Below are 22,268 nucleotides of genomic sequence, written 5' to 3'. Positions count from 1 at the left end.
CATCATCCTATCAATGAAGCATCGTCATCAACAATACACTGCATTATCAAAAAGTCATATGAATTTGTCATCTACTGCATCAGAACCGACGGAGGCTGATGTCAGAATATTTACAGAAAAGAACATGTGTCGAATACGGTAAAACATGTCGCTACTCTATTTAAATTACAATATATACTAACAAGTTTATTTCAATCTTTGCCGAGAGCATCCAAGAGGATGAATTCTCAAATCAAACCACAGGTGCAGACGACATAAAAAAGAATGCAACACAACGTGGAACTTTTTCTTAGCAGCGAATTAGGACATAGTCCGAAGAGGAGTATCAAACTCTTAGGACGCGAGCTAAGAAACGACTTCCACCACAATCAAACCACACCCCTATTAGAAGGCATGTGGGTTTTCCTTGGAGTTTTTCAGTTTTAGTTTCGCATCAGGTGAAATTTTCAGACTCTTATCGGAAGCAACTTCCAATCTAAGTGGCAGTGCACCAAGAGCTGTGGAAATTATGTCTGTGTGAATTTTTAGTTATGGGTGTGAAGTGCACCACATTCATGGCTAAGAGGTTGCAAGCCTTTTTTTCAAACTCGATTCATTTGTCACTTCTCTAGAACTGAAGGTTATCTTGCATAATAGATTTCCTTTTCAACCGATCGAGTCGAACTGCAAACAGTCTGATTCCTAAGGTTTAAGGATATGTAGACGGGCACAATGTTGAAAACTCGGCTGTATTCCGATATTCTCTATTAAATCTTATTCCCGAGCAATCTGGTCTCTTCAAATTTGATATCGAGATAGCTTTTGAGTCCTTTCATAATTGTGCGTCAAATTAAGCGTATCGAATTACAAGTGGCCTGAATTTGAGATGTATAGGAAACCTGATACCGGGGTTCGACCATAATTCCTAAAGTCTGTACCAAAATCCCTTTCCTAAAGAATGAAGAAGGGGCCGGTCAAAAATTGGATTCATCAATTTCATCTGCCTCGAATTTCTTTCATCAATCCAAGTCAAACGAGGGACAGTTGTTGACATCCAATTTTAGCCCTCCACAATATAAATTAATCATCAAGCTTCTTGAATTCCCAACGATTTGAAATAATTGACTTTATAAAATTGAATATATTTTCCAAAGTAATTTTTATGTAATTTTTGTCAATTTTATAGTTTTTAAAATAATAAATATGTTTTTATAGTTACGTATATAATTAATATATTTTATAAATATTTGAAAATCATCACAAAAGATTTTACATTTTAGTTAAATATTTTATTTAAATTATAGTTATAGTTTCAAGTTAATTAGTTTGTAATTAAATTTATTATTTTATAATCAAATTAATTATTTTATTTCGTTAAGATTAAGAAGCTCTTTAATTAATTTATGAAAAATCATCTTGTTTAAATGTCGACCAAATTCATTGGCTAAATTCGAAATGGCTATAATTGAAATTCATTTGGCTATTATTTAATTTCAATTTTAACCAATTGTTTACCCCCATCTTTTAAGAACAATTTTGGTCCATTTCCAAATTCAACACAACTCCATCAGCAGCCCAACTTTGAGCCCAATTCCCTTAAGCCTTTATCAGCCCAACAAAGACAAAATCCAATACCAAAAGAAACCCAATTCATTCAACACCCAATTACAACAATACCAAAAAAAACCTGTACGTTTTTTTCTTCTTCTTCCAGCGAAGAACGAACCTAGAAACTCGAAATCGGGAGCAGTACCAAACGACCCCATTGCCTTGTCTTCTCTTGCAGTCACGATCAATCCGGATTTTTTTTTTCAAAAATTCATCATCAATAGCTGCACCCAACAATACCCGCGCCTAGATCAACAATCACTTTCACTGTTTCCTCGAAAAGGGCACATGAATTGAAAAATCAAAGGCTTAGCCATTTCCAGCTTTTGAAACCATTGGAGTTCATTAGTGGTGGTGGAAATCAGTTCAAGTCTCATCGTCCCAGTTGCTGCCCGGAGAAAGGTAACACTTACCCCTCCACAACACCATCTTCATTTTTTTTCCTATTTCGATTTTTGGATGTTGGAAAACCTCTGTTCTATGGTTGGTTCATCGTTAGGTGTTGAGTTAGTGATGTTTTAATATGATCTGTCATTTTCAATCGGTTTCAGTGATTCGGTCTTAAAGTCGAATTAATTTTGTGTTATGTATTTATCATTGTGGCTCCTCTGCTCGTTTGTTTTGATGTTGTCGAATCTGCATTTTCTTATTTTAGTTGCCTTTAACCATCATTGTTCTGTATCTGGTTCGTCGTTGTTAGTGTTGTCATTCATGTAGCTCTAAGTTTCCAAGATTAACTGATCCGGCTAATCATATGTGGCGCAGTTGTATACGGAAGGAGCGTTTTACTTTTTGACGCGAATTCAGATTTAGTCGGGCTCCAATGTGGATATCGGAACCAAAAAAATATTAAGTTTAAAAATAGATGTAATCCATTAAATAACAATAGAAATATTTGATAATATAATTTTACAAATTAAAGTAACTAAAATAAATGTACTACTAATTAGCACTGTATGCATGTGGATATTCAGGATCAGGTGTATCAAAGTAATCCAATTCTTCATCAGTCAAGGCTTTAAACGGTTCATCCAATGATGGTAGCTGCCAAATTTTTGCACCATATAACCATCCATCATGATCTCTCGACGAATTTGAGACACAATCAGGAAGTACATTCTCGATTGTTATAGGAATATCTTGATGATTTTTACATAAACTGACTTTCTTTGTAATGAAACACACAACAGAGTCTTCATGTCTAATTTTGTCGCGTTCACTTAATACATCCATTGTAGTTTTATCAAGAGAGTATTCTTTCGCAATCCAGTATACACTTTCTTAATCTTCACTGCTACTTTCTTCATCAAAACGAAAAGTTTTCCTATACCCAATTTGTGATCTTTTCTTGTTCAAAATTTCTTTACTATTGTCTCGCCCTTTCCATATGCGACCTCCAACAATTGATTTGTTGAAGATTTTACCCTTGATTGTTTTTCTCTTCAATTGAGTAAATAGTTTACATGATCATTACCTGAATTTTGGAATAATTCGGCTGGCTCTTTGTTACCGTATAAATCTATATACGGAATATCATGGTATTCGATAGGCATTCCACGAATGAATTTCGTCAAACACCTTATCAGATCTTCATCCGTATAATTCATCCCCATAAGTTGAAAATTATGTGAATTCCAACTTAAAAGATACAAAAAGAAAGAAGAAGATGGAGAAATATTTTAAAGCAAGAAAATATATATAGAGAATATATTTCCTAATTTGTGCAGGAAACTAATTGTAGTTGTAAAAGTAAATTTGAAAAAGTGAACCTTATTAATTGGAGTTGTAATTTATTTTGGAAAACTTAACCTTATTAAAATAGGAAACTAATTGGAGTTATAATTATATTTTTGGAAAACTCAACCTTATTTGAATAACTTTACAAACCTTATTCACTGTTTTTGGTTTAAAAAACTCAATAACTCTCGTGCATTCATTTTCTGAGGTTTTATTTACCTACTATAACAGATATTTGCAGTAATTCTACCATGCTCAGTATTTCTCATTTACTAACACTACAGGAGGGATGTATATGATTTGCATCATGCCATATTGGGTGAGTTTTACTTGAAGTTTATTTAGGAAAAAACTATTTTTAAATTTTGGATCTTAATTGTAGTTGATACTAAGAAATTGATGACTTTTTTCTTGTAAATCTAGGCATCATGTATTATGTTCTAAGGATTGCAGTAATCACCGATAGCATCAAAGATATTGTTGGTCGTCCATGCCCAAATTTCTTCTATAGGTGCTTCCCCAATGGAATCGAGGTGTGTCTCCTTCTTACACTTTCACATAATATTATGGCTTGAACTTTGGATATTCTGTCATGTAGTCCAAAATATGATCCAACTCAAAAGATCTGTGATTCAGCCTATAAGTGGATACTATGTGATCGAGTTCTGTGCTAGGAGTCAACTTCTACTGTTTATGGCAATGGGGTAATTGGAAAAGACACAACCTAAGAGTTTGAGAATTCATGAGACAGTATTGGCTTGCTTTCATCATAGTTCAATATTTTCTCTATGTGTTGTCTGAGAACATATAAATAGTGTTCATTTTCCTTCTTTTATACTCTGTGTGTGTTTTTCTGAGTATGCCATAACATAAAAGTTAACTCGAAAAGTTTGACATCAACTCTTATACAAATTTTGCATTAAGATACCTTTTCCAATTCATGTGCAGGCCTTTCAACCTAATGGGGGATGTTAATTGTCATGGAGACCCTAAAGTTGTGAAAGAAGGATGTAAAAGCTTTCCCGGTGGACATACCTCATGTTAGTAGTGTTTGCTTATTCTTTAGTTTATTCATGTTTTTTTGTTTTCTTCTTGCTCATTAGTTTTCGCTTGTCAAAATATAGGGTCATTTGCTAGCCTTGCTTTCCTTTCATGGTACTTGTGTGGAAAAGTGAAGGCTTTTGACAGAAGAGGCCATGCTGCAAAACTCTATATTGTTCTGCTTCCTTTACTCTTTGCTGCATTAGTCGAAATTCCTCGGATTAATGACTATTGGCATCACTGGACAGATGTATTCACTGGATCCATTATAGATTGGTTCAACGTTACTATCCAGTGCTAGAATTGATTCACTACTTTGATAAGTTTTCAAACTAACATTGCTTGTAGCTGGCCTTCCAATGAACTAATAATAATGTGAAAAAACTTTTACACTATCAATGCTCACGCCTTTTATTTATCAAATTTTGACTATGCTATTAAGAGAAATAGTGTAGCTAAACATCTCATTATTTTTTTCATACAGGAAGTGTGGTTGCCTCTTTATGCTACCTGCTTTTCTTTCCATTCCCTCATGATATCAACGGTACAACCTCAAGTCTCCGAAAACAGAATGAATCTCTTAGTTCAATGTCAACGATACTAGTTATTTTCTAAATATTGTTCATTTTTCCATGAAAACAGGGTGTGCACCTCATGCATCTATCAAAACGTGAGAAAATATTAAAATGCACTCTACATCAATAGGAATTGACACCGTGTAATGCAACGAGAGTACAAGAGGCAACCCTAATTATCTAGGCATGAAGAGTAATGCAAGATGTTGATGGAGATGGAAGGAGATACTAAATTCAGATTTCCATAGCCTCGTCGAAAGAGTAAATATATCATCTAAACCTTTGTACTCTTGTTTTATATAGTCTGGCTTATGTCTGAAGTCATATCTATATATCAAAAGAGTTGTACAATATGGAAGGAACAATGTTCATTACCTCCTCATTTTCTATGGGGAGAAAGAAAAGGCTCAAACTCTTACAAAACATAGTCTTGTTGTACATTTGTATCTACTTCTAAACTAGATGAAAGAGATTACTCTTAGGGTTGAAAGAATTAGGGCGTCATAAGCTTACAATTGCAAATAATGTTGGGGATAAATCAAATGACAAAAAATATAATATTATTATATAATTTAGTCAATTGACATATATATAAAAAAAGTAACATAAAAAAAATATTGAAATTGTTGAGAGAAAAGAATTATGTTCTTTTGGTATGAGAAGAATGGTATTCAATTTTTATAGTTTCAAATTTCTCCTTCTATATTTTCGTTTCAGAGAAAAGTAAAACCAATCATGATAATGTTAATATGATAGAAAATCAAGACAAAACATTACTATCTAGATACATATTAGGATCACTAAAGATAAAGCAGCTTCTTGGCCGAGCAAGGGCATGAGCTATCTATTGTCTTCTCTAAGGCAATTTCAAAATGCTGAAAATTAGTTGGTGGAAGAATTTGTTCAGTTTTCTAACAACTTGAAATATATATATATATATATATACAAACATGGTAATCAATGCACATCTTTGACAACTTTTTATATGTGATGGTTATTAGAACTTCCCAAATAAGGCTGAAATAGGCTAAAAAGAGGGTGACAATCTAATCCGTTCATTTCTTATTTAATTTTAATTTATTTATTTATTTTTTAAAAAATTTAGTACTTAATAAAATTATTATTTTGTTGAATAATGAGAGAGAAAAATATAAGAATACTAAACATGAAAGGAAGACAATTGATATGGAATATCGAATGTAGAGAGTATTATTTCAGTTCTCTTCATATGTGTCTTTGATGTTAGCGTAATCAAGACACAACTTCCGATGCAAGTATCTACAATCGTACAATAGTTTAGTAACCCAACCAAGGGTTGGGATCGTTCCCAAGGGAGTGGTTTTGAGAATTAATAGAAAAATAAAATTTAGTTCTAACTTGTCGTAGCTAAAGACATTAACGATTAAAAACATTGTAAATTAAAGGGGGACACAAGAGTGTCAATTAACAAAGAGGGACTTTTGTCACAAATAAGTAAAAATAGCAAAATAAACAAGAATTTCTAAGTAATGAGAGGGGATCCTTGGGATGTGACGGGAATACGGGTTAAGCTAGATTATTGGATACATGCTTTCGATAGAAGATTCATAGACTAATTGTGACTAGGCTAAACTTTAAGGGGGATAAGCTCTCTCTCTCGAGAAACTTACCCCGTTTCAAATGCGTTCCTCTCGGACACCCACTTGCCGCATAAAGACCAACCTACGCCTTAACCCACTCACTCTCTCGAGCTAAGTGTGTGGGAATGAGACTAGGATTCACTCTCTCGAGCTGAACCTCATGTTAACCCACTCCTACCGACCATTAATTTAGTAGTTTTAGGTTTATGACCTCTCTCTCGAGCAAGCCGAAAACACATAAACAAACTTGTATTTGCAACTACAAAATCATTAAATTCATCCACAACTACTAAACGAAATCACAATTAAACTACGATTAAACTATCAGCAAGCAAGACCTAACAATTATCTTAACTCATATTCGCTAAATCACACCCCAAGAATTGGAATTTTTAGCCACACGTGTATAAGAGATAGAAATTTATACCAAATTGAGCTCGCATTCAGCTGGGTATGAAGATTTAAGTCTTGATACAGGCCAAAATTGAAGAATCCAAGATACCCAAATCCAAATCTTAAAGATGAAACCCTTTGGATCTTCAAGTCTTCAAAACCCTCTCAAACTTAGAGCAAAAATATCAAAAAGTACTGTTCTATATAAAAATTATAATAATTGTTTGACACTTAAAACTACAACTCTAACTAGTATTTATAGTTTTCACGTATTTGTGCTGCAGCGGATCACTCAGCGTCGTTAGTCGGAATCGCCGATCAACTCGGCGATTCGCCCTTTGGTGTAGTTCATCGCCGTCTTGCACCAGCCTTCAGTATCGTCGTGCTCTAGGTCATTGGACAACATGGTGCTGCTTCGCGGAACTTCTCGGCGATGCGCTGACTGCTCCCTTTTTCCGCCGACTTGATACTTTCCTTTAGGGCTCAGCACACTGGAGCAAAAGGCGAAGTAAGACCCTTCGGCGACTAGCCAAGTGGACTCGGTGATCCTCAGGCCTTCATTTCTTCGTTCTTTTAAGCCCTTTCGTTCCTTTTTGCGATGTAGTGTCCATGCTTTCCTTCAAACTTCAAATACCTGAAACTTAAGGGTTTTCATCAGACATTGAGATAAAATAAGAATTTGAGGACACAATTTCTACTAAAATATAACCCTAAATGAGTCCAATTTGTGGACTCATCAACACCCCCAACTTAAACTTTTGCTTGTCCTCAAGTAAAAATCAAGTTCAGCAGTTCAACAAGGATGTCTCAAACAGTGCTACCTACACAAGACTCAATTATGAATGTACACAACAAGACTCAATTTACTTATACAAGGATCAATTGTGTACTCAATGATTCAAGTTGTGACACACCATTACTAAAGATTCTCAAGCTCGCAATATTTGCTTCAAATGCAAGTTCAAGCTCAACAAAAGCCTTTGAATGCCCTTACACAAATGATGATTCCATTTTCACACGCAAAGGTATAATCAATTTAAGGTTCAGGAATTAGATACAACGCTCACACTCACAAAGATGAACACAATGCATGCTTTCACCGATAGGTTTGCCCGTATTTTCCAATCAACATTTGTTTCGACTTTCTCAAGATCACAAAGGTCTTAATAAGGCTTGTAACAGGGTTGAGTGCAAAGGTATGGTCATTTAGGATCAGTGACTTTTATCCTCATGAAATGTGGTGCTCTCAACACTTCCTTTCTTTTTCTTTCATCATTTTCATTAGTGCATCATAGGTCATCCTATTATTCACTTCCCATGGATTGTTCGGAACCCTATTTCTTTGGTACTTTATTCAGCAAATTTCTTTTTTTTCTTTTTCTCTTTTTTCTTATATATATGGAAGGGTTCCATTTTTCTCAACACCATGGGTTAAAGGAGACTTTCCTTGCACTTCTTGACTTCCCCTTTTCTTTTTCACCACACCCCCAACTTAGGCTTTTGGCCTAAGTTGGCTATTCAATTAACCACAATTCAAGAGGATTATAGGTAATGGATTAAGAAAGGTCTAGTTTTCATCAAGTTTGTTTCAAAGAAGAGTAAGGCTCAAAGGGTGTTCAAGAGAGAATCACACGCTCACAAGGTAGGTCACAAAAGAGGTATATGTCAAATTGGTTCACACTCTTCGAAGTTGCCTAAGATCATATCAAGAGAAAGTCTTACTTAGTCAACCGGACCAACATGGCAAATTCTAGGTGTTGCCATGCATGGTTCTAGGTAAGCTTATCACACAAGGCATCGATACTTAAGTCAAACAAGACTCCACACTTTTTCTAGTGTGCAACGTTCATCACAAGAGAATCGATTTGATAAATGGCTAATCACAACGAGATGCAAAGAGTTCACATATTGTCTATGCAACTTCATTTGGCCTCATCGTAGTCATACATTCTTGTTCATTCGATTGTAAGCACTATTCAAGTCAACGTATAGATCGAAACCGAGACTCAAATTTGCCAAGGAACAACCACATTCAAAACACGAGAGGTGGCACAAATTTTTCAGACGGGTCAAAATCATTTTGCAATTTAAAATAAAATGAGCCACAACCTCAAACATCCACAGAAAAGTAGTATTGACACAAATTTAAACAAAACAACCCAAATATATATACACGAAACACAAACAAAAGTAGCACACAAAAGGTGTGGGCCTCACCCTACCACAAACAAAAACATTTGTCCTCAAATGCATATAACAAAATATCCAGAATATAAATTAAAGGAAGACAGAAATGGAGGTAAAAAAAGGGATCAAGTCTAAGCAGTCACTCCATCTGCCAGGGCATCAGTGCTCGATGTGTCACTCTGGAATTTGATAATGGTCCCCGGAGCCTCTTCAAATGATTCAGCAGCAGCTGACTTACTAAGACTGTCCAAATCATGAGCCGCCAAAAAGGATTGGATAGTTGTGAAGATTCCACATCTCCATAAGGGAATAATAGGGTCTCGGTGATTTGTTTTCTTTCTTGCATTGGGTTTCTTTCCCTGATTATCTGTTTTGGGAGGATCTATCGCCTTTGTATTTTTCCTGAAATTTTTCGCTCTTGTTTGTAGGGGTGGCATATCTCGTCCAGCTACTTTCGGTCTAGCCATTTCTGCAAAGCTTTGAGATAAAGTTAGAAAGTATTCAGACAAAAGCAACGCTGTTTGATTTCAGAATTACTTCGCCGAACCATTTGGCGAAGAGCTCAGCTACTTAGGCGGTGCTCCGAGTGTAGCGCACAGAGATTATTTAGGGTGTAGACAAAGTGTGAACAAGTAGTCTTTCGACGAGGCACCGAATGCGTTTAGTGACATGTGTGTCTCGCCGAAAGTTACAGAATTTAACATTACATATAGCATTAAAATAACGGCGAAATAGAGACGTTAGGCGAACCGTCGAGCAGTTTGGTGAGCTTGACTTAACTCGCCAAATGGTTCAACGTGCCTAGTTTCAACCCATCTTCTTGAATCCAACCCTGCAACCCCTAAAAACAAAATTACTACTTTCCCAACACAAATTAAATTCAGACCCAGTGACTTTCATGCACAATCTCTCAAAATTTCATTCACGTTAAGGCACAATCTTCAGAAATCAACTATTAATCTTAGCCAGGACAAGATTATCGAATCAACATAGACAATCAAAATTCTAACTCTACCAGAGAGGCCCAACACACATCAACAAGGTAGTATCATTGCATTAAGTACAAAATTGATAGAAAGAATTTAGAGTTTGGGATCCAACCTCTCGCGTCGACTAAAATCGAATTGAATCGCTAGGCCGCAATGTATTCCAAGTTTCGAGCATAAATCAACAACTAAAATACTCGAAAAGTGCACGCAATATAAAGACTAGAGTGCAGGTGTTAATTTGAACAGATAAAATGTGAGGGAAAGTGAATGAAGTTGAAGCTTTTAAACCTTTGGCTTGCTAAAACCATCCAGTTTTCGCCCACTCGGTGACATTAGTCAAGCTAGCCTACTCACTTGGCGGAACGCCGACTGCTTAGTTTCTTCGCCGAAATTTACAGGACCTCTGGTTTATTGGGGGTCCAAACGGTGATTTCCATCGTGATCGCCGACATGGTCGGCGATTCGCCAATAATTTTCAAAGCTCATCGAGTTTTATAGACTCCAATGTTGAAGATGTCTTGAGTTAAACGGCGGATAAGGTCGGATTCGCCAACCGCTTCGGCGACTCGGCGACTGGATCTATTGCTTGCCATCCTTCAATTTTTCGAACATTTCTCATACTTTAACCTGTACAAACAACACACCATTATTTTACCACGAAATAAGAAAAAAAGCAATTAAAGGGGTTTTGGGTTGCCTCCCAAACAATGCCTTAGTTAACATCGCGGCACGACGCAAGTCAACAACTATTTTTCATCCTCGGAGTCAGCCATGGTGTAGTTAGGTGAGTCCTCGACGAACGGTGGATAGCGACCTGTCATCAAATGGGTGATTTGAGCATCTTGCAATTGAATAGTCATGGAGTTTGAGGTAGACGTTTCATTCAGCATTTCAATGTTGTCCTTCATCTCATTTAACTTCTTGTCTTGCTCTTCGAGTTTTTGTTGAATGAGAGAAAGAGCATCGTCCATTTGCACATCCTCATGCTTCTTCCCGTATCTACATTCTCAAAGGAAGAAGCTATTTTCCTTTTCCATGGCTTGTGCTTCCAACCCCATGGCTCGTTTGGACAGAACGTCTACTTGAGCCACTAGTATGTCCCACTCGTGTTTCTTTTGGGCCTCCTTGTTGGTTTAACCATACCATCAAGGAGTGTTGTGACGACTTCGTAGGGCTGGTGGAGAATACCGCCCTCGAAAAGTTGATCGGCTATGCTCCTATTTTTGGGTCCAAGACCCCGATAGAAGCACTCCAACAGTGTCTTGACATTCCATGAGATGGGCATGGTTGTAGCACTGATTAAAACTTCAGCCACATTTCTTGAATTGTCTCATTCCCTGCTTGTTTGAACATTAGGAGGTTGTCAATGAGGTTCAATAGTTTCAGGAGAGGATGGTCCGTGTGGTACCCATAATGATCATCCAATCTTATTTCCTTGCTTTGATAGTCAAACAAGCAAAACCAAACTACAATTTAGATTAGTAAAGCTAAAACTAAGAAGAATAAAAAATTCTACCTAACTAAGAATTCCCAAATAACACCACTCCCCGGCAGCGGCGCCATTTTGATATTTGCCTAATCAAGACACAACTTTCGTTGAAAGTGTCTACGATCGTACAATAGTTTAGTAACGGGTTGGGATCGTTCCCAAGGGAGTGGTTTTGAGAATTGATAGAAAAATAAAATTTAGTTCTAACTAGTCATAGCTAAAGACTTTAATAATTAAAAACATTATAAATTAAAGGGGGACACAAGAGTGTCAATCAACAACGGGGGGTTTTGTCACAAGTAAGTAAAAACAGCAAAATAAATAAGAATTTCTAAGTAATGAGAGGGGATCCTTGAGATGTGACGGGAATTCGGCTTAAGCTAGATTATTGGGTGCATGCTTTCGATAGAAGATTCATAGAATAATTGTGACTAGGATAAACTTTAAGGGGGATAAGCTCTCTCTCGAGCAACTTACCCTTTTCCAAATGCGTTCCTCTCGGACACCCACTTGCCGCATGAAGACCAGCCTACACCTTAACCCACTCACTCTCTCGAGCTAAGTGTGTGGGAATGAGACTAGGATTCACTCTCTCAAGCTGAACCTCATGTTGACCCACTCCCACCGGCCATCAATTTAGTAGTTTTTGTTTTACGACCTCTCTCTCGAGCAAGCCAAAAATACATAAATAAACTTGTATTTGCAACTACAAATTCATTAAATTCATCCACAACTACTAAACAAAATCACAATTAAACTACGATTAAACTATCAACAAGCAAGACCCAACAATTATCTTAACTCATATTCGCTAAATCACACCCCAAGAATTGGGGTTTTAGCCACAAATGTATAAGAGTTAGAAATTTATACCAAATGAGCTCGCATTCAACTGGGTATGAAGATTTAAGTCGTAAAACAAGCCAAAATTGAAGAATCTAAGAGACCCAAATCCAAATCTTAAAGATGAAACCCTTTGGATCTTCAAGTCTTCAAAACCCTCTCAAACTTAGAGCAAAAATATCAAAAAGTACTATTCTATATAATAATTGTTCGACACTTAAAACTACAACTCTAAATAGTATTTATAGTTTTCACAGATTTATGTTGCAGCGGATCACTCGGCATCGTTAGTCGGAATCACCGATCAACTCGTCGATTCGCCCTTTGGTGTATTTTATCACCGTCTTGCACCAACCTTCAGCATTGTCGTGCTCTGGGTCATTAGGTGACATGGTACTACTTCGCGGAACTGCTCGGTGATGCGCTGACTGCTCCCTTTTTCCGCTGACTTGATCCTTTCCTTCGGGTTCAGCACACTGGAATAAAAGGCGAAGTAAGACCCTTCGGTGACTCGCCAAGTGTACTCAGCGATCGTCAGGCCTTCATTTCTTCGTTCTTTTCAGCCTTTTCATTCCTTTTTGCAACGTAGTGTCCATGATTTCCTTCAAACTTCAAATACCTGAAACTGAAGGGTTTTCATCAGATATTGAGATAAAATAAGCATTTGAGGACACAATTTTTTTTAAAATATAGCCCTAAATGAGTCCAATTTGTGGACTCATCAGTCTTACACAAGAGTGAAGAATACATTTTTATAGGATTTACGGTTCATCCGCTTACACCCTTAAAAAAATGTGTTCGTACTATATTTAAGAAATACATTAAATAGATACATGTACGTTAGGGAGTTAATTGAATGAAATATCCACAATTGAACGAATTCATAACACTTTTCCTTGGATGTTTATAGATAATGTGCCTCGTTAAATCTTACTAGGAAAAAGCCTAGTGAAGAAAAAAGTACACATATCTTGTAATACGTCACGAGTGATGCCCCATTAAAAACCTTATTAGTAAAATTCAGTAGGATAAAACCTTAATTAAGGGAAAAAGAGTACTCTGTGTATTTTACTCCTCTTGATGAAAACTTTATTTGATATCTCGGAGACGACAATTCCAGTCTTATATCTTAGCTTCTCAAATGTTGACATTGACAATGTCTTAGTGAACACTGAAATATTATCACTCGAACGAATCTATTGAACATTTGCCTCACTATTTTGTTGAAGATCATGTGTGAAAAAGAGCTTAGGTGATATATGTTTTGTTTGGTCTCCTTTGATATATCATTCCTTCAATTGAGATATGCAAGAATCATTATTTTATATAATATTATTGAAATCTTTGTTTACACAGAAATACCACATATTTGAAAATATGTTGAGTCATTGATCTCAACCATACACACTTTCGATTGACTTTATGAATGACTATTATTTCTACATGATTTGAAGAAGTGACAACTATTGTTTACTTCATTGATAGTCATGATGTCGTTGTACCTACACGTGTGAATAGATAGCCTGTCTGAGGTTGAGTTTTATGTGGTAAGATATATATTCTTGTCATGACCCAGAATTGGGCCATGATGGAGGCCACTACAATCCACCGAGTGGACAAGCCTAAACTCAAATAATAGGATGCGGTAGACACAGTTTATACAAAAACAATAATAATAAGTGGAAGACTAGAATAATATATAGAGAAAAAGGGTCATATATATATGTAGTACAAAATGTAGAAAATAGGCCCAAACGTGGCCAAATAACAAACTAAAACAAGATACCAATCCCCCGCGTCTGGTGTCACCTACACATGAGCTACTACGAATAGAAAGCCATAAGTATATACAGAAAACTGACTAATCCAAAATACAAAATGAGAGTCAGTACAAAAGAAGGACAACAACAAGTCTCTAAATGTCGGGAGCTCACCATAAATCTGTGTTACGACCCAGACCGTCGTGATTGGCACCCACACTAACTCTCTGGTAGGAGAACCATTAATACTAATTAGCTAACTCAAGAACTACACATTTAAAGATACGGAAGCAAATTTAAATGTAGAAATAAAGTAGAGTTCCCATAAACTCCAAAAGTCTAACAAAGACTATCAAAACATTGCAGAAATATTCCCTAGAAACTGAAAGTCAGTGTACCAAAACTCTAACAAACCATAAGTCTAAAGAAAATGGGTTACAACCCCGAAAGCTAAACAACTGAACATCTAAAGGACTAATCTAGGTTCGAGTAAGAGGGACTGAACAAAAGGAGAACTCATGGTTGCCTGGAAGAGTTGGCTCACCCTTGAATTCGATCTTGATCAGTGATCTCCTAAATGAGGTCTGTCAATAGCCGTCTAAAGATGTCTTGTACTCAACAAAGAAAGAGCAAGTGCAATATCAGTACACAACCACAGTGTACTGGTGGGATCACGCGGCTATTCCAGTAAGCGAACATACATAAGCAGCCACAACATAGTAACCATGACATGTACATAATATAACACATATATCAATTATCAATCATGAACAACTTACAATTCCACATTCTCTTTAACAAATAATTATGACAATTCAATGGTCCTCTCATGGAACCCATACCCAAACTATTAGTGCACCGGAACGTGGTACCCCATCCCAATTAATGTGTCAGAACGTGACACCCATTCCAATATGTATGTCGGTACGTGACATTCGATCCAGTTAGTGTGTTGGAACGTAACACCCGATCTATTCAACAAGCCACAATCACAATCACAATGTACATTCTCAAAATCATACAATCAAGTGTTGATTCATGGCATACAATCATTCATTCATACTCATTTGCATTATGTGTGATCAATAGTGCAACATTCGTATACATACATGCATTACAATGAAGCAATTGCTAACATACATCACACAAACAAGAAATCAAACCATCACCTACCTCGAAATCAAACTTGAATCCTCCTAAGAAACTTAATCCTTCCCTTTTCAGATTCTTTCCGTTTTTTCTAGGTCAACAAACAATCAATTCAATACGAGGATCAATAATTAAGGTCTAATTTACCCGAATTATGACAAACCCGAAACCCAAGACCCAACTCATGATCCTAAGGTGCATCTAGGGCTTTTTTCCACCATTCAATTCAGTTCAAAAACCCTCCCCCAACAATATATAATCAAGAATCTAAGTTCTACATATCGAAAAACGGATTAGGAGAGTAAAATTCTTACCCTTAGCACCAAAAGTCGTGGAAAACTGTCAAGAAATCACCTGGGGTCGTCTCCTAGCTCTCAAGAACGAAACTTGCAGAAAATAACGTTTTTGGGATTTACTTCCGACTTAAGTTGCGACTGGCCCACTATAGCGGCCCCCATCCCGCCACATCAGCCCCGCCCTGGAGGCTTGCACAGAAACAGAGAGTCGAATTTAGAGTTTCAAGCCCCCATTTCACAACACACCTTAACCCATGACACTCAGAAACTATTTGTTACGCTAAGATCATTTTCGGGGCTAAGCCTATGGGCCACCTAGAATGGTATATCAAGATCATTGAAGTAAAAGCAATCGAAAGGTGCGATAAATCAAGAAAAGAGGTTTTTTCACTATTTTTAGGCCAAAACGAATCTCAAGGACTTCCAACTCATTAAGAACAAATTCATTTCACAAACCAAGTCATTTCCGTTGAAAATCATTCAAGTAATAAAACCTCAAAAATACTGATCTTCCCCAAGGAAAGAAACCTATAGGTTGCAGATGGGTGTATAAGATTAAGTATAAAGCTACTGGTGAAATTGAGAGGTTCAAGGCAAGGTTGGTGGCTAAAGGCTACAGTCAACAAGAAGGAATAGATTACAAGGAGACTTTCTCCCCTGTGGTTAAGATGGTCATAGTGAGATCTATAGTCTCTCTTGCAGCATCTCGAAAATGGCATGTTCATCAAATGGATGTCTTTAATGCTTTTCTTCTTGGCGATTTAGAGGATGAAATTTATATGCAGCTCCCTCAAGGTTTTGTCAGTCAAGGGGAGAAGGTTTGTAGACTGACTAAGTCCCTATATGGTCTCAAACAAGCACCAAGACAATGGAATCACAAGCTGACTGAAGCTCTTCTTGCTCTCAAATTCAGACAGAGTCAGTATGACTATTCTTTGTTTATTCGAGATTCAGAGGCTGGTATAGTCATTGTACTTGTGTATGTAGATGATATGTTGATTACTGGAAGCAGTCTGAAATTGATTGAAGAGACAAAGCAAGCCTTACAGAAGTGTTTCAAAATGAAGGACCTAGGTGAACTAAAGTATTTTCTGGGTATTGAGTTCACTAGGACAGAACAAGGCATACTTATGCATCAAAGAAAGTATATCTTGGAGCTTATAGCTGAAGTAGGAATGTCAGCAGCAAAGCCTGCAGCAACTCCTATTGATGTTAATATCAAGTTAACATCAAAACAATATGATGAGCAAATAAGGGACAAGAAGAATTCTGAAGATCAGCTGGTGGATCCAACATCATATCAAAAGCTAATTGGGAAATTGTTGTATCTTAATATGACAAGACCAGATATATCATTTAGCACTCAGACTCTAAGTCAGTTCCTACAGCAGCCAAAGAAGTCACATATGGATGCAGCTTTAAGGGTGGTGAGATATCTCAAGAAACAGCCTGGACAGGGTCTGCTATTAACTAGTTCTTCAAATGAATTGGTTACTGCATGTTGTGATGCAGACTGGGCCTCTTGTCCACTTACCAGGAGGTCTGTTACAGGCTACATGATCAATATAGGCAACTCTTTAGTGTCATGGAAAGCAAAGAAGCAAACCACAGTCTCCAAAAGTTCAGCTGAAGCTGAGTACAGAAGTCTTGCATCGACTGTATCAGAATTAGTATGGTTACTTGGGATGTTAAAGGAAGTAGGAATTGAAGTGTAGTTGCCAATACAAGTATACAGTGACAGTAAAGCAGCAATACAAATAGCTGCAAATCCAGTCTATCATGAGAGGACAAAACATATAGAAATTGACTGTCACTTCATAAGGGAAATGATACAACAAGGTTCAATCAAAGTGAATTATATCCCAACAAAAGAACAACCATCAGATATTTTGACAAAGGGGCTGTCCAGAAGTCAACATGAGTATTTGTTATCCAAGCTAGGAGTGTTGAACATTTTTGCTCCTCCTAGCTTGAAGGGGAGTAATGAGACTTCATCAAAATAGTTGGTTCTTAAGTAGTTAAGAGGTGGTTAGGATGATTAAGGGTAGTATAGTCTTTTCTCTTAAAGTTGTTATAACTAATTCTTTCAATAGTTAGTTACATAAACAACTATAAATACATGTTCATGTAATTGTACAAGTTAGTCTTTTTGAGCTCATAAATGGATTTCTTCTTTCTTCTCTTCTAGCAGCTTCTAGTAGCTTCTGTAAATCGTGTCTACGTTCATGGTATCAGAGCAGGGCCCGTTTCACCCGATGTTGGGACCCCCAAAATTAAAATTGCCCACGCACCAGATGTTAAGCACTGGGCGTGAGGTGGGGTGTTAAAGAATGACAAAAGTTCCACATCGGTGGTTAATGAGATGGGTGGACTCCTTATAAGGTTTGGGCAATCCTCCTCCCTTTGAGCTAGCTTTTGGGGTGTGAGTTAGGCCTAAGACCTAATTTAACATGAAGGAACAACAGTGTATGGCTGCCAGGACAAGATGAAGTCGAAAATGGGATCAAATGGAAGTTGTAAGCATTTAATCTTATGGAGCAATGTGATTTTATCCATAATCATTATGTCACTCCCAGATTCAGTGTACCGTCTAGTTGAGTCAAGAATAAAAGAGTGTGCATATTTATACATGCCCGACATATCAGCAAACACCTTATGTGTAGTGGCCACTGAGGATACATCTAAAGCATCGTCCACACTCAGAAGTGGAAAGCCTTTCGAATAACCAAAAAGTAGTACTCGAATGCTCACTTGAGTTTACCTTATCAAAGCAAGCCCAGAAAACCTTGCAGTCAAACTCCATGTCAAGCTTATGTCTATAGCCTTTAATTCTTTTACTGAGAAGGACCAATAGAAGCACTGAACTGAACTGAACAGAGGGAGAATACAAATGTGATTTCACGGTATCAACAATCTAGTTGAAGTTTAAGTTACAGAGAGAATGGAGAAAATAAACCAAGGCCTGCGTGAATAGAAAGGGCCTGAACGTGTGTTATTTATAAGGCAATTACAAGTTTACAATAATATACTTATCACCCTCCCTCAATCTGAAGTGGAGGAACGAACATGAAGATTGTCCCAAAACTCCTTGAATTTTGTAACAGAGACACCTTTCGTAAAAATATCAGCAAGTTGTTGTGAGGTGGGAACATGAGAAACCGTAAGGTCACCTTGGGAAATCTTTTCACGAATAAAATGATAGTCCAAAGCAACATGTTTCGATCTTGAGTGAAAAAACAGATTATGTGCAAGATGGATGGCGCCAATATTATCACATTTTGCAAGAATAGGAGTGGGAAGATAAATACCCAAGTCACGTAGAAGAAATTGTATCCATATAGCATCGGCAATGGCAACAGCCAGAGCACGATATTCAGCTTCGGTGCTTGAGCCCGCAACAGTTGGTTGTTTCTTTGTAGACCAAGATATAAAATTACTCCCAAGGAAAATGCAAAATCCAGAGGTAGAGCGACGAGTTGCTGTACATCCCGCCCAATTCGAGTCTGAGAATAAATTTAAGGAGTTGGAAGTATTTTTGTTCAGCTGCAACCCATGAGCAGGAGTGCCTTTAAGATAGCGGAAGATTCACTTAACGGCTTGAAGATGAATAAGACGAGGTTGATGCAGAAATTGGGAAGCCATATTCACAGCATATTGTATATCCGATCGTGTGAATGATAAATATTGAAGACTGCCGACCATCTTACGATATAGAGAAGGATCATCAAGAAGTTGGGTATCTACAGAAAGCCAATCAAGCTTACTATAAAGAGGAGTTTGGACATGCTTAACTTCAGCCAAATCAAATCGATGCAAAAGGTCCGATATATATTTTCATTGCAGGAGAAGAGCCCCAGTAGTATTATGAACTATCTCCACACCTATAAAGTAATGAAGGGAACCAAGATCTTTCATTGCAAATTCAGCTTTCATGGATTCGATAAAATCTGAAATAAGCCGTTATGAGGAAACAAAAACAGCAATTCGTCAACATAAATAAGAAGTATCAAAATAGAACTGTCCTGTTGAAAAGTGAACATGATGTGATCGGAGGTAGATTGCTTAAAACCAAGGTCCAAAAGATAAGTTGCAAGTCGAGTAAACCACGCTCTAGGTGATTGTTTCAACCCATAAATGGCACGACTTAGCTTACACACATGTTGTGGATAATCAGAATGTTCAAAATCTTTGGGTTGCCGCATATAAACATCTTCATTTAGCTCTCCATATAGAAAGGCATTAGATACATCTAATTTATGCATACATCAATTATGAAGAAGAGCCAAAGATAACACTACACGAACAGTGCTTAACTTGATCTCAGGGGCAAAAGTTGTTGTATAATCTAAACCTGGCAGTTGAGGGCTAAAGCCCTGTGCAACCAAACGAGCTTTGAAGTGGTCTATACAGCCAGTAGGACCATACTTAATCCGATATACCCATTTATTTCCTACTATATTCACATTGGGAGGTGGAGGAACTAATGGCCATGTATGATTTTGGCCGAGAGAATTAAACTCTTCACTCATTGCATTAAGCCACCTAGAGTCTTTGGATGCTTGTGTGAAGCATCGTCCACACTCAGAAGTGGAAATCCTTTCGAATAACCAAAAAGTACAACTCGGTTAACTGAATTCTCACCCGACTTTACCTTATCAAAGCAAGCCCAGAAAACCTTGCAGTCAAACTCCATGTCAAGCTTATGTCTGTAGCCTTTAACTGGAAATGTTGATTCTTTAACTGAGAAGGACCAATAGAAGCACTGAACAGAACAAAACAGAGGGAGAGATGTGCTTTTGTATTGTATATCAACATCAAGAATAGGAAGCTGAGAATCCAAATATGATATCACGGTATCAGCAATCTCGGTGTCATTGTCATCGGCTGACTCTAGCACAGAGGTGATAGTTTTATCATGTGAAATCTCTGGAGTATCAGTGAAAATGGAGTCCAATCGCATATCCTCCTGCAACAGTGACCGCACATGGCAAATTGAAGAGAGCATACACTTGTTGTTCGCCTGGAGCTCCTTCATCGATTCAGAGAGGGTATGGAATTGATCATCAAGCATGGCAGAAGGGTAAAGAGGTATCAAGTACAAACAATGTAATGAACCCATATTGTATTGAAATGGATAATTGGAATTACACGTACAATTATTAGAATTCATCATTCTAATTACTAAGGAAGAAGTAGAAATAAAAAGGAAGATGGAGGGAGGTTCCAAATTAATCTAAGAAATAAGAGACAAGTTCATAGCATCCACCCTAATTGACTAGTTTCCTCTTCTATATATAGGCATCTACCCGGTGGTTCCAAATGTAATTTGACATCTTATCACATGGGTCCTCCATTCATAATAGACTGTCAGATCCTTATTAGCTTGAGCTGATCTTCTTCTGCCCCGCGAAAGACGAGTATGTCATCTCTAAACTTTCGCTTCCATCTCTAGTCACATCAAAACCTATCAGCTAGCCATCTATGTTTGCTGTTTTGAGCATTTTGTTAATTCCCTCCATATCTAACAAGAACATGAAACGGGATAGAGGATCCTACTTCTTGAGGCCTCTTTGTTCTCCAAAGAATCCTGTTGGTGTACCATTGAATTTCACTTATGATATACATAATTTTATCCACATAAGCCCGAATTAATACCATCTTCTCCAAAACTCCAAGCTGCATCTCTCCTTATTTCTTGTTTTGCTTTATTAAATTAAATTAACCTAGAGGGGGTGAATGGGGGTTTCAGGTGATTTTGCACAAAAGTCCTAAATGATCATAGTGAGGACCAAGAAGATAATGTTCTACTCATACTGAAGCCATTCAAACGAAAAGTGTGCAGAGATGAAAAGTATTTATTTTCGGTTCTCCCCTATGGATGGAAGTTGGAATATATATTTGATATTTAAAACTTGTAGTTTTACACATGTTTATAATAAAATTTGTATGGTTATAAAATTGTTTTGAAACATAAAAAAATTACACTTATATACATGTTTTTAAATGTAAAAGTTTCATTATTTTGTTTAAACAAATTAATAAGCCAAGAAAATAATGTCACCTAAATTGAAATCCAATAAACTAACACATAATAGGGAAAAGAGCTAAGAATACCCTTAACCTAGTGGAAATAGCTTAAAAATATCCTGCTTCCACTTTTGATCTAAAAATATCCCCCACCTTTGTTTTTGATTTAAAGATACTCCTTTTTTCACCTTTTCATCTAAAAAAATTACCCTTAACCCCAATTTAATTTAATTCTTTACTAATTAGTTAATTCTTTTAATTGTGCAAAAAAAAATTATTTATTCAAATTCTTAATATTAGCTCATCCCAAAATATTTAAGCCTAAATATTAGTCTAACGTAAAATTTAAAAAAACTATTGTGTAATTATTCTTATTTTTTACATAATATTTTTTTTATTTTAGATTTTATACTCTTTTATTTTATGTTTTAATTCGTGAAATGATTTTTTAATTTTCTTTGGATTGACTTTTTAAATTATATATATTCAAATCTTCATGTAAACACTAATTATATCAATATATTTAATATTTTTTTACTTTTAGAAATAACACGCAATGATAATAATGCTCCCTCT

General features: G+C 36.6%; 2 pseudogenes; one reads left to right on the top strand and one right to left on the bottom strand.

Annotated features, from left to right (window-relative positions):
* Positions 1–2,529: 2,529 nt before the first annotated feature.
* Positions 2,530–3,194, bottom strand: LOC125835007 (uncharacterized; annotated as a pseudogene).
* Positions 3,195–3,558: 364 nt separating this feature from the next.
* On the top strand, positions 3,559–5,087 carry LOC125835006 (probable lipid phosphate phosphatase 4; annotated as a pseudogene).
* Positions 5,088–22,268: the final 17,181 nt, after the last annotated feature.

Source organism: Solanum verrucosum, unplaced genomic scaffold (assembly GCF_900185275.1).
Source record: "Solanum verrucosum unplaced genomic scaffold, falcon-dt-bn FXZP01000058.1, whole genome shotgun sequence".
Taxonomy (NCBI): domain Eukaryota; kingdom Viridiplantae; phylum Streptophyta; class Magnoliopsida; order Solanales; family Solanaceae; genus Solanum; species Solanum verrucosum.
The sequence above is the reverse complement of the archived record's forward strand: the minus strand, read 5'-3'. Positions and strand labels throughout refer to the sequence as shown.